Source organism: Apium graveolens, chromosome 9 (genome assembly GCF_009905375.1).
Source record: "Apium graveolens cultivar Ventura chromosome 9, ASM990537v1, whole genome shotgun sequence".
Classification (NCBI taxonomy): domain Eukaryota; kingdom Viridiplantae; phylum Streptophyta; class Magnoliopsida; order Apiales; family Apiaceae; genus Apium; species Apium graveolens.
In genome coordinates, this window is record NC_133655.1 from 221,220,948 (window position 1) to 221,235,515 (window position 14,568).

The 14,568-nt window shown below is 35.0% G+C and overlaps 1 long non-coding RNA gene across 1 annotated transcript; it reads left to right on the forward strand.

The window, feature by feature from the left end:
- The first annotated feature begins 11,619 nt into the window (after positions 1-11,619).
- On the forward strand, positions 11,620-12,735 carry LOC141684383 (uncharacterized). The gene is made up of 2 exons (XR_012560633.1): positions 11,620-11,854; positions 12,571-12,735. It is a non-coding gene; the product is annotated as an uncharacterized LOC141684383 (long non-coding RNA).
- The last annotated feature ends 1,833 nt before the right edge of the window (positions 12,736-14,568 follow it).

The following is a 14,568-nucleotide window of genomic DNA, read 5'->3' on the forward strand; positions in this document are numbered from 1 at the left end:
CATGAGTGTTGGAATGAAGACCTTGTAGATGTTTAGTACTCAATGCAGTGACTCTAAGCTGGGTTTTAAAATCATCAGAATTTAACATTTCATCAGCTTTAGTCAAGTGCTCAGCAAGATGTAAAGCATTTGGAACACATGAAACTGAGTTCCATTCCTTAGTCCACTCCTGTCCTGCAGGAGTTTCACTCCAAGGTACTGGTGCATCCCTGATAACAAACTCCTTTAGCAGTTCAGACTTAGGAAGAGTCAGTGGAGGAGTATGTCCTGAAGGACCTGCTGCATCAGCATCTACAGTTGTAGCAGCTTCACCAGTATCTCCAACATTTGCAGCATCACCAGTATCTCCAACATTTGCAGCATCAGAACTTAAAGAATCAGTATCTTCTGATAAGACAACTGTATGAGTAGCAATGGAGGCTTCAACATCCTCTAATTGCTGATCTGATACTAAGTTCTGATCAACAGCCATATCCTGATGCTCACCTAAAATCTGATCATCATCTTGATGCAGAGAAGGTGTTAGTGATAACTCAGGAGTTTGAACAGCATCAGTAACAGGTGTTGTGGAAGGATTATTTGCTGTTGGAGCTTCTAAGAAAAGTATTTCAGGCACAACCAAGTTCTGAATATCAATTTCAGCACTTGTGCCTGGATCAACAAGAGATAAAGAAGGTAAATTAGCCTTGTCAGATACAGGTTCCTGAAATGGAGTTGATGGAGAAGAAGTGACTGGAGCAAATTCCTTGTCTTGTGAGATCAGAGATTCCTGATCCCCTTCCTTAGCTGCTTCCTCCTCATCATCTGAAACTGGCCTCTGTGCCCTCTGTTTCTTGTACTTCCTTGTTGATTTGGATTCCTTGGGAGTTGCAGGAACAGTCATACGTCTAAGCCTCTTGAGAAGCCTAGAACCCCCAATTGCAGAATCCTTCTGAGAAGTTGCCTTCTCAGCTTCATAAATCATAGGTTCTGAAGAAGGAACCTGATCTTCAGAATCTGTTTCATCTCTCAAAGTAATCCTCCTCTTCTTCTGAGATGTTTGAGGAACAGTCTTTGTTCTCTTTGGCTTAGAGGATGTAGGCTTCACAGTAGGTGCTGAAGAAGAAGGTTGAGCAGTCTGTGAAGTGGAGAGATATGATTTGAGATAAGTTCTGAGGGTAGGTTGAGTAGAATGAGAGGTAGGGACTGAGGTTGATGGATTTTGGTTATGGTGAGTTGGTTGAACATTTGAGTAAACAGATTTGTAAGTAGCTGGATCAGCATTTACCAGAATCTGTTTCACAGACTGAGGAGATCTGTAATTGTCTCACCATTGATTTCTTTGTATCAGCATTTATCAGGTCGTTAAAGTACCTTTTTGCAACCTTAAAAGGTGGGGTTTGAGTGCTGACTAACTGGGGTTCAGCAGTACAAGACGTATAAATAAGTTGACAGAATCTAGCAAAATAAACAACATCTCGATCCTCTGTCATCCTATCCCCAATAAAACCAATTATTCCAGTTGCAAAATCAAAATGAGTTTGATGGATAATAGCATACCCGATGTGCTGACTCAGAATTGGGATAGCATCATAATTAGAACATTTGTTCCCAAAAGCCTTGGTGATGCAATCGAAGAAGAAACTCCATTCTCTTCTGATATGAGCCCGTTTCAACTGTCCAAGTTTCGTCAGACTCTGTTCATATCCCAAATCAGTCATTAACCCCCGAAGTTCTGATTCCTCTGGTATAGAGAAGGTACAATCTTCTGGAAGATGTAATGCTCTTCGTACTGTACCAGGAGTGACTACATAGGAAGAATCACCCACTTGGAAGATAATACTGGGAGTTCCTCATTTACCACCATCATCAAAAATTCCAGTCCTCCAGAACCGCAGAACTTGTTGACTTGAAAATAATTCAGGCTGAGTTAAGGCGTACCCAACCTCACTATGTGCAAGAAGATCTTGCACAAAATGCAATTCAGATGGAGCGTCAGCATGATCAAGAATTGCAGCATAGTTGTTTGGAACAAACTTTGCTCCATCAATGATTAAATCCTTTGGTGCCATGTGAAAAATATTGAAATTCAAGTATGCCTGTTAGGTGTTTGAGATAATATCTGTATGAAAACAACGGAAATAGTAAAGTGAAGGAGAGTAAAAGTAAGAAGAGAGATAGAAGATGAAGAAATTAAAAAGATTAAAGAAATCTTCTCTCTGCTGTACTTATACAAAAGAAATATTACCGTTGGACACCTGTCAGACATGCAGTAATAACGGATAGTTACTGGGCTCGAGAAAACAGTAATCAATACTTACCCATTTGCCGAGTTTCAAGGAAAAACTGTTCCATTTATCAAGGGAAACAATTCAAATTTTAACCCGTTATCACTGATTGGTTATTTTGCACTGCAACATTAATATTCTGAAAATGAATCATGTTAAAAATGACCGAGATAATTTCGATGAATAAGTGCTGACAAAGAATCAGAACTTAAATCAGAACTTAAGACAAAATTTAAATGGTCATCAGAATATCAAGCAGGATTTAACAACACAAGATAAAATAACTCAGAGACAAAATCTTGAAGTAAAAACAATTTTCATTAATATATCAAGTCAATACATAAATGAAATAGAAATTACATCAATACAAGATTTTCCCTAAGCTTCTAATCCTAACGTCAACAGCTTTAGTCCTAGCTAAGAAGCCTGACAAAGCTGAGGATGAAGAAGAACAGGAAGAAGACGAGATTAAGTCATCTTCCTCTTCCTATCTTCGACAAACAAGATGGCGAGTCGAATGATTCGCTCTTGCTGACGGATACGACGAAGGTGAAGGTCTCTTCGAACGGCCACCAGATCACGTTTGATAACCTCTGGAAATTGAATCCAGAGATTGTGAGGGATGTTGGTGATAGGGTAGGGAGTTGGAATTCCATTCAAAAAGACATGCACAGTCTCATCACCGTAATTGTAGAACCAGCCAAATTCAGCCATTTGTGATAGTAAATGAAAAACAAGACTGAATTTGTGATACAAGTGTGATGAAAAGACTAATGTGAAGTGGCTGTGTATATAGGCAAGAGAATGCAAGGAGACGCGAAGATATTGAATGCAGACAGGTAGAATTAAATCTACCTCGTCTCCCTAGACTTTGAAAAAGAATAACAGTCATTGGAAAAGGAATGTGCACATGGAACAAGAGTGAACTGTTCAAGAACGAGTGTCATTATGTTTTAACCATAGACTATTAATCTTCCACTTCAACATTTCGAAATTAATCTGAGACTGTTACCAAATTTTACTCACAGATAAGTTAAGTAAAGGGTTAGACTGAAAAATCAGAACTTAGACCTATACCAGAACTTAACAGTCATCAGAACATAATGTCTTAACTCGAACAAGGAATATCTATCTTAGTAAATACTCATACAAGTTCTTAGTTATGAACGTCAGAAATTAATCATCAGAACGTGTAACTAGAACTTGTCCTCAGAATTTGTGCAGAAGTGACACAATGACTGTTTATCTAAAATAACATAGACCACCACAGAAATTTCATCATTCATATGGAGTGATGTTTGTGTGCATTAAGCTAAATAACAGACAAAGAGTAAAGTCTGATCTACTTCAGTACATCTTAGAAGTAAGTCATAATTAAAATTTTGCTAAAGATCTGTCATTATCCTGAAACCTACTGATAAATGAGTTCATGCATGAGTTCACCTCTACTGTTTTTGTGCTAATTTTATGCATCTTTTGAAATTCTATTTTACAGAGGCTTCTCAGTGTAAGTGAGTCACGACTGTTTATTAGAATTTATGCTATTATCAGAGTATTTCTCCAGTAATCATAGAGTGTGAAAAGTCACCAAGAAAATATTTTGCTTTTCTAATGCATATTTACTTAATACCAGCAATGCACTTGGGTCGTCCCTTTCACATTTTTACTCTAGATCTCAAAGGAGTACCTGATATTATTCTTTGATTTTTGTTCTTCTTCTTTTGATAAGTGAGGTTTATCAGCACTTAGTACATTCAGCAGTTTTACTAGAATCAGAACTTAAACAGATGAGTAGCATTATTCTAATTTGTGACTTAGTAATAAGATATACAAAGTAAACTTAACTAAGCTCAGTTATCAGAATTTGCTTGTGTCATAAGATTTCCACAGAAATAACTACTTCTTTCATGGGATCATTTGTTTATTGAAGACTAGTAGGTCAGTATCTAGCACAGTTATCCTCATAGGATAGAATAGTTACTGAAACAGACATATCACTTATCAGAGTTTAGACACATATATCAGACAACAGTCAGTACTTGAAGACATTTATCAATTAATGCACATAATATACAAAGAGATTAATTCTGTAAATACTGATCATAAAGTCTGATAACATAGAACAAGTTTAAGCAGATTTAGAGAAAGAACCTGAAATCATTCCAAGTTCATTTACCAAATTTGAAAAGGTAGCTTCACACAGTGGTTTTGTGAAGATATCTGCTACTTGTTGATCTGTGGGAACAAAATGCAATTCCACTGTACCTTCATCCACATGTTCCCTGATGAAATGGTACCTGATGCTGATGTGCTTTGTCATAGAGTGTTGAACTGGATTACCTGTCATAGCAATAGCACTTTGATTATCACAGTAAATAGGGATTTTGAAATATGTTAACCCATAATCCAGTAACTGATTCTTCATCCAGAGAATCTGTGCACAGCAGCTTCCTGCAGCAATATACTCTGCTTCTGCAGTTGATGTGGAAATTGACTTTTGTTTCTTGCTATACCAAGAAACCAATCTGCCTCCAAGAAATTGGCAGCTTCCACTTGTGCTTTTCCTGTCAATTTTGCAACCTGCAAAATCTGCATCTGAGTAACCTATTAATTTAAAATCTGATTCTCTAGGATACCATAATCCTAGATCAGCTGTTCCTTTAAGATACTTAAAGATTCTTTTTACAGCTGTTAAGTGAGGTTCTCTTGGATCTGCTTGAAATCTTGCACAAAGACAGGTAGCAAACATGATATCTGGTCTACTAGCAGTTAGATAGAGAAGTGAGCCAATCATACCTCTGTAATCAGTAATATCTACTGAATTACCAGTATCCTTATCCAGTTTTGTTGCAGTGGCCATGGGAGTGGATGCACTTGAACAGTCTTGCATTCCAAATTTTTTCAGCAAGTTTCTGGTGTACTTAGATTGACAAATAAAAGTTCCTTCTTCACCCTGCTTGACTTGAAGGCCCAGAAAATAACTAAGTTCTCCCATCATACTCATCTGATATCTTGACTGCATTAGATTGGCAAACTTTTTGCAAAGTTTGTCATTTGGAGACCCAAAAATGATATCATCAACATAAATCTGGATCAAAAGTAAGTCCTTGCCATGGTTGAGATAGAACAATGTTTTGTCAATAGTTCCTCTGTTGAATCCACTTTCCAGAAGAAACTGAGCTAAAGTCTCATACCATGCTCTAGGAGCTTGCTTAAGTCCATAAAGTGCTTTATCAAGCCTGTAGACATAATCTGGATGTTTGGAATCTACAAAGCCTGGAGGTTGTTCAACATATACTTCCTCTTCCAATTCTCCATTGAGAAAAGCACTTTTCACATCCATTTGAAAGACAGTAAACTTTTTGTGAGCAGCATAAGCCATGAATATCCTTATGGCTTCTAACCTAGCAACTGGAGCAAATGTTTCATCATAGTCAATTCCCTCCTGTTGAGAATATCCTTTTGCAACCAGCCTTGCCTTGTTCCTTACAATTATGCCATCACTGTCAGTTTTGTTTCTGAATACCCACTTTGTACCAACAACCGATCTATTCTTGGGTCTTGGCACTAAGGTCCAGACTTTGTTTCTTTCAAATTCATTCAACTCTTCCTGCATTGCTTGCACCCAATCAGCATCTTGAAGAGCTTCTTCCACTTTCTTTGGCTCAGTCTGAGAGAGAAAAGAATTGTAAAGACATTCATTCGAAGTACCTGTTCTAGTTCTGACACCTGCCTCAGGATTTCCAATTATTAAATCAGGTGTATGTGATTTTGTCCACTTCCTTGCAGATGGAAGATTTTCTCTAGAACTGGATGCTCCCCCATAATTCATGTTGTCTTCGATTTCATTTTCTGATGCTCCCCCTGAAACTATGCTCTCTGAGTTGGATCCTTCAGTATTTAGATTTTCAGCACTGTCAGTACTTGGCTTATCAGAACTTGACGAATCAGAATTTGACGAGCCAGATGTATGTTCTGATGCTTCTTGAGATGTGATAAAATCTTGAGTATGCTCCCCCTGCAGTGGTGCATCTTCCTTTGACGTAGTCACCACAGTTTCAATAACATCAGAGTTTAATCCATCAGAATTTACAGTATCAGGACTTAGACTGTCAGGACTTGAGGTATCAGAATATGAATCTTCATTTTCAAATCTCAGCTTATTATGATCAATGCAATCTTCAAGTCCAGTGATCTTCTTGTCATCAAAAGAGACATTGATAGATTCCATGACCACTTTTGTTCTCAAATTATAGACTCTGAAGGCTTTTGTAGAAAGTGGATATCCTACAAAGATTCCCTCATCAGCTTTTAGATCAAACTTGGATAGCTGTTCAGGATGAGTCTTGAGAACAAAACACTTACATCCAAATACATGAAAGTATTTGAGATTTGGCTTCTTGTTCTTCACCATCTCATATGGTGTTTTTCCATGCTTGTTAATGAGTGTTGCATTTTGAGTAAAACAAGCAGTCTGCACAGCTTCAGCCCAGAAATAGGTTGGAAGCTTTGCTTCTTCAAGCATTGTTCGTGCAGCTTCAATTAGAGTTCTATTCTTCCTTTCAACAACTCCATTTTGCTGTGGAGTTCCAGGAGCAGAAAATTCCTGCTTTATTCCATGATTTTTGCAGAACTCTTCCATTATCAAATTCTTGAATTCAGTGCCATTATCACTCCTCAAAATTTTCACAGAATCTTTGATCAATTTATCCAGATGTTTGACATGATCAATCAGGATAGATGCAGTTTCACTTTTTGTGTGCAAGAAATACACCCATGTGTATCTGGTGAACTCATCTACTATGACCAACGCATATTTCTTCTTTGCAATAGACATGACATTCACTGGACCAAATAGATCAACATGAAGTAGATAGTAAGGCTCAAGAATTGATGATTCAGTCTTGCTCTTGAACGAAGATTTTCTTTGTTTAGCCTTCTGACATGAGTCACAAAGACCATCAGGAACAAACACTGATTTTGGCAGTCCTCTCACAAGATCTTTCTTGATCAGTTCATTTATCTTGTTGAAGTTTAAATGAGAGAGTTTCTTGTGCCAATTCCAGCTTTCTTCAGTTGAGGCTCTACTCACTAAACAGATTGCAGAACCATCAGAACTTGTTGAAAGCTTAGCTTCATAAATGTTACCACGCCTGAATCCCTTCAGAACAATTTTTCCTTTAGATTTACTAACTATTTCACAATGTTCTGCAAAGAAATCAACATGATAACCTCTGTCACAGATTTGACTTATACTCAGTAAGTTGTGTTTAAGTCCTGAGACCAGAGCTACATCTTTAATAATGACATTCCCAAGATTGATATTGCCATATCCCAAGGTTTTTCCAATGTTGCCATCTCCATAAGAAACACCTGGGCCAGCTTTCTCCACAAAGTCTGATAGCAGGGCCTTATTTCCAGTCATATGTCCTGAACATCCACTGTCCAGAACTAGAATATTTTTCCTGTTGCCCTGCAATCAAAAAGACCACTAATTATTAGTTTTAAGGACCCAGACTTGCTTGGATCCTTTGGCCTTTTTAGGTTTGTTAACATTTACAGCGGATTTAACATCAGATTTTATGTTAACAGTTTTCTTATCAGACCTTATACTAGAAGGAACAACAGAAACTTTCTTTAAAGAAGGTTTTATTTGATAATAATCATAGTACAAACTATGATATTCCTTACAAGTATAAATGGAATGCCATAAACTACCACAATGAAAACAAGGATTTTGTGGTTTGTATCTAACAGACTGACTCTTAACTCCTGACTTTGTATATAAGGAGTTAATATTCTTATTCTTCCTGCAAAAAGAAGCCAGATGGTTAGAACTTCCACAGTTATGACATGCTTTCCTAGGAGCATCAGGAACAGATTTATAGTTATTGCTTTTATTCACACCTTCCTTTCCATTCCTGTTTTTCCTAGGTGATTTTACCTTGTTTGCATCCTTAACATCTTTCAGCTTATGCTTAAGCTGCTTCTTCGTCATTAAGCCTATGTTAACTTCAGCTGTCTTTTCCTGTTTTAGTTTGTCAGAAGCTAATTCCTTTTTAACTTCTGATTTCTCATTTTCGGATTTTTCAGTTACAAACTTAACAGGTTTTAACTTCGGCTTTTGCTTATCAACAGGCTTAATTTCTACAGTTCCTTTTTCATTTACTCCATAGCCTAAACCCTCTTTCCAGTTTCCACTGCTTAGCAAATTTTGAGTTGTTTTGCCAGAGTTAGTCCAAGTTCTGATAATCTCTCTCTCCTTTTCTAACTCAGTTTTTAGAGATTCATTCATTTTTAGCACTTCATCCCTAATATAAAAAGCATTATCTCTATCCTGCTGAGTTTGATGAAACATGACTAACTCTTTTTCTAAGAAATCATTTCTTTTCTTAAAAGCAAGATTTTCAGAAGTTAATCTTTCACATGTTAAAGTTTGATCTCTATAACTAACAAACATGGTTTTAAGATATCTTCTCAACTCATCAATATCATCAGTATGAAAAGCATAAGTAGTCTGAGGTACCTTTGTTTCAGCAGCTTCAGAACTGCTCTCAGAACTTGATTTATCAGCATTTGCCATCAATGCATAGTTCTCCTCACTTTCAGAGTCTGAGGTGTCTGTCCAGCTTTTCTGCTTTGTGACAAGAGCTTTGCCTTTGTCATTCTTGGTCTTCTTGCAATCAGGAGATATGTGGCCTTTCTCACCACAATTATAACATTTAACATTAGCGTAATCTCCTCTGTCAGACTTTCCTCCTTTTCCTTCAGATCTTCTGAAATTCTTCTTATCAGAACTTATGCCTTTCCTGGAAAACATCTTTCCCTTCCTGAACTTCCTGTATGCAATCTTTGTGATTCCTTTCACCATAAGAGCACACAGCTTCATCATCTCCTCATCAGCATCAGTTTCAGGCAAGCTTTCAGAATCTGAGTCATCATCACTCTCAGAACTTGATGACTCAGTATCAGATTTTATGATAAGAGCTTTACCCTTATCTTTCTTTGAGGAAGGTGGTTTGGGGGATTCCTCTTCAACCTTGAGAGCAACTGTCCTTGACTTTCCTCCTTTTCTCTTGCTTCTTTGTTCCATCTCAAGTTCATGGGTCTTGAGCATTCCATAGATTTCATCAAGAGTTGTTTCATCAAGATTGTAGTTGTCTCTTATTGTTGTTGCCTTCAAATCCCAACATTCAGGAAGAGCTAACAGGAATTTGAGGTTTGTATCTTCAAGATCATACTCCTTATTTACTAATGACAAGTCATTCAAGAGTTTGACAAATCTATCATATACATCAGTCAATGACTCATTAGTCCTAGAGTCAAAGTGTTCATACTCTTGAGTGAGTATTGTCTTCCTGTTCTTCTTAACTGTTTCAGTTCCTTGACACCTTGTCTCCAGTGCATCCCATATCTCCTTAGCAGTCTTGCAGTTGATTACCCTGTTTGACATTACATTATCAATGGCACTATGCAATAAGTGACGTACCTTGGCATCCTTAGCAATAGATGCTATATCTTCAGCAGTGTAATCAGTCTTTTCCTTTGGTACGGTCATTGCTGCTTCACCTGCAACTACAACAGCGAGCTTGGTAGGTTTGTGAGGCCCTTCCCTGATTCTATCAAGGTATTCTGGATCTGTTGCTTCCAGAAACATGGTCATCCTTACCTTCCATATGGGATATTCAGATGGTCTCAATATGGGAACTCTGATAGTCTCATATCGACTCTGAGTTGATATCTTTGATGATTCCTCAGTTTTGGTAGGCTTAGTTGGAGTTTCTGTGTCAGACATGATTGTGTTTGGATCTTTAACTGTATGTGTGTTAACAGATAGCTCTGATACCACTTGTTAGGTCACACTTTCACTGTAGAGGGGGTGAATACAGTGTTTATTACAATCAAATCAAACTTCAAGAACTTATGTAACAGAAAACAAACTTTATTTAAACAATAAACTCTGTTACAATCTGGAACTGTTATCTCTCAGTGATGAACAAAATATCACGAGAGCTTCTAGAGTTATAATAAATAATATTCTCAATAATGATAACACCTCTAGTGTAAACTCTATTTCTGTGTTTATATACTACACAGTTACAAGATATTCGCTAATTGATATGGAATATAATTCTGCTTCCTAAAATATATCAATCAGATATCTTCTATTCCAAGTATTCCATTCTTCACGGAATTCCTTCTTCATGCATATCTCTTCTTATGTTTATCTTGATCTTCTTAACTTTAATCAGCTACTGTCCTTATCTGATCGTCCTTCAGCACTTAAGTTCTGATATCTATCTCCTGATAACATAAGTACTGATATCCCTTAAGTTCTGACTTCCAGTACCTTAAGTTCTGACTTCCAGTATAAGTACTGATCAGTTAAGTACTGATTTGTTCTGTTCAAATAAGATCTGAAATCTAAACATAAAACATATTAGCCATGACATTATCAAATATATCTAACATTGAAACTTAACACTAATAATTTATTTTCAAAATAATTTTGTATATTAGTAGAATTCCTTGTGTGTGTGAAGCACGGGCTATATTACTAGTTGTTTTATAATTTCGGCTATTTTTTAGGATTATTTTTATATATGTGTGGTGTTTTGTTTAGCCTGTTAAGACTTCATCTGATTGGTGGAGTTTACTAGATGTCTTGTTGCCATGTTTTAAACAGTTAATATCATTATTTTTTATTCTTAACACACATATATATATATACACACTAGTATATCACCTGTGCGATGCATGGTCATTTTTATCATTATATATTATAAATTACAATTCTAATAATATGTTTCTTGTATGATTCGATCTTATATAACTTGAATAATAATTTTTAAAATAATATCTAATGGTTATCATCATTAAATTAAGTGACCAAGGACCAACAACCAAACTTTTAATATTTATATATATATATGATACCACTGGTCTCTATAATTCTTATAAATGGTATTTGTTCAAATTAAAAGCATGTGATTAAATGATTTTATGATTACCACGGCCCGGATACTAACTTATTTTTGGTTCATGATTTCTTGCATAGCCCTGTTTTTTTTCAAAATGCTACGTAATTAGTACTTTACTTAAACGTAGGTTTATTTACTTTTGCTACTTATTGTTTTCAGGTTACTATTTCATGATCATTAGATTTATCCTCCATTTAAGGGGTGCATTCGGTTCGGTTAACCGAAAACAAAACCGAATAACCAAAATTTCGGTTCTGTTAACCAAATTGTAAAATTCGGTTCGATTTTCGGTAGTAGAATTCCTGAAATTCGGTTTTTCGGTAATTCATTTTTTAACCGTGGTTAACCAAAAAACCGAATAAATAACCGAAGTTCTATATAGTGTACAAAATATCATAATTTAATATACAAATATACATATCATTATTAGTTTATTACATACATCTCCCAACTTCCATCTTTCCCTCTCTGTCTCAGCCTCTCAGCAACTCAGCAATTTAGCATACGATTCATCACTCTAGTTCATCGATTCAATTCATCGAAACGAACAATCTTCATTAATCAAATCTGCAAATGCAAGTACATCGATTCATTTGATTTTTCGAGGTAATTAATTCGATTCAATTTTGGGATATTATAAATTGATAATCTTTTGTGATGTTTTTGATTGAGAACGATGATAGTAATTTTGTGTCAATTCGATTTTGAATTGGTGATATATGTATGAATTTGTGAATTGTAAATTTGAGTGTTTTGAGTATGTATTTGAAGTATATATGTATTAATATATTATATATGTATTGAACATATTTATTGATATAATTTTCATTTATGCTCAATTTCGATTTCTGAAAGATTGTCAGTAAGTTTAGTCTTGTTTGTTTACTCACTTCCTCCCAGTAGTTTTTACTCATCGTGTTGCTTGCAATGTGTTTGACCAAATGTGCATGAGAAAATGTTATATTAAAGAATTGTGTTGCAAATGTATGATAATGTTATGTGCTAATAAGATTTTTGGGTATTAGTCTTTTATTGTTGAAATTATCTCGATTTTTGATACGTTGATATATACATTTTCCATTAAGAGAAAAATAATTGAAATTAATGGTGTTTATAGTTCTTCGATTTGTAAGTAAGTAATCATATCTCGTTGCGATTCATGCTTAATGGTGGCAATGAGCTTAAGTGAGTTAGCTTAAGGAAGTAATGGTATTCGGTATCAAGATTTTACTGTAGTCATTTATTTTAATGCTGAACGTATCAAACTTTTCAACATGTTACTTATGTAAATTTCCATTAATTTAAATGGAGCGTCGGAGCAGTAGGCACTAGGCAACATGTAGCAACAACAGTCAGCACTCAGCAGCATGAAAAGAGAGTTATAGAGTAATGCAGCAAAGCATTTCCTATTTTAGACTCATTCTGTCAATTATATTAGCCAAGTGTTGGCCTGTGAACTTGAATGTTGGCATGTAAATTTAAATATGTTAGTTCTTGATGTTTGAATTTGCTGACCGAGTTACTGTAAACTTTATTTATTTTTCTTTTGTGCAATTTCTGATTTTCTAGAATTTTTTATTAAGTTCGGTTTTAAAATCCAGTTTCCGGTTATAACCGAATTATTTAGTTCGGTTTCGGTTAAAATCGAATATAATTTGGTTCGGTTTTCAGTAGGAGTTTTTTACAATTTCGGTTTCGGTTAACCGAAAAAAAACTCGGTTTCGATTTTGGTTAACTGAATACACACCACTACCTCCATTCTAGTTTATGATATTAGATTTGAAGGTTAATACGTGTGTAACAAGAGAAATAACTGTAGTTTTTTTAATGGCATTCACGTCATCTTTATTCAGTTAATCTTAATATGTTTAATTTTATTATGTTTGTCAGATAATTATTGTATGGATAGTTCTTGTTTTGGAGTTGATTTTTTAAAAAAAAATCCATAATATTTCTTCATTCTAATTTTTAATTCATTACTGGGCTTTAATTCTTAAACCGTTCCATTTAAGAAATATTGGACAAGATTATTGTCAAATATGATTGTACTGATAACCGCTCATGCGGAAAAATTGAAGAAATTTAATGGGCTGAATTTTAAAAAATAGTTACAAAAGATGTTAATTTACGTGACCATCTTAAATCGTGCGAGATTCTTTATTATGGATACACGGTCTTAAAAGAAATATGCAATATAATGTTGTTAAGTTCAGGGTTAATTGAGGAAAAAAATATGAGAAGTTGTTGTCTTGTCAATAAATTATTTATCGGATAAGATACGTTGAAAGGAATTAAGCGAATTTCCGATTAGTTTTGGAAACTATTGAAATATTTTCGAAAAAAATTACTAAAAATGTTGGGATATCTTGAAAAAAGAATAGTACATTTTCTTTGCATTCTTGAACGTGAGACATTCTTGAAATTATTAAATTGTGGTAGGGATCTTGACGAGGTCTTGATACTAATATATCTAAATGTAAAAATGGTTCTAAGAATTAACTAAAAGATTCAATTGGATATATGAACAATGTTTAAATTGTAGGGAGGTAATATTGTATGCAGTCTTACCTCACTCAAATAAATGAATAGACTGATTTCAGCAAAGACCCTCGGTTTGTGTGTGCACGTAAATGTGTGTTACAGGTTAGAATTGATAAATAATGATACATTAAAATATGTAATATAAGAACTTAATCATCATGAATTTGAGTATATAATTCATACATTAGCCCATGGTTGTGTTCACAGGGACTCACCTATAGCGCGGAACTCGTCATCCATTTTATGAATTTATGACCCAAAAATATGCTTTTGTATAGTGTTATTTTCTTTTCTAGTCTTGATTTGCAATTAGTGGTAACAGTAACTCTAAACCACACCGTCAGATCTGATGAGTAAAAATAAGATCTGAAACCCTAGATGTAGATTTCGATTGGATCAACAAAACACGCAATTGAAGGTATCGATCGATAAAGAATGAAGCGAATTGCAAGAATTTGATAATAATTTGTCTGGCTCCTAATAAATGGCGTAAATTCCAATGAAGATAAATCAAAATTAAAAGGATGAATTAATCAGAATAATGAAGTATCGAGGTTTAGAAAGTTTAGAAAATCTAGGGTTTCTTCGAGAGGGTTTTGTTGTATGCGAAGAGAGAGCAATTCTATATAATTCATTAATCTGATATTTCAGTAATATGTTTAATATAAAATAGTGATTTCTGTTTAATCTCAAGAAGAGTTGGTAAATAATTTGTGTAAATCAACGATTTATGATAAACTTTTAGTAATTTGCGTTTAATTATGATGAATCGATGATAG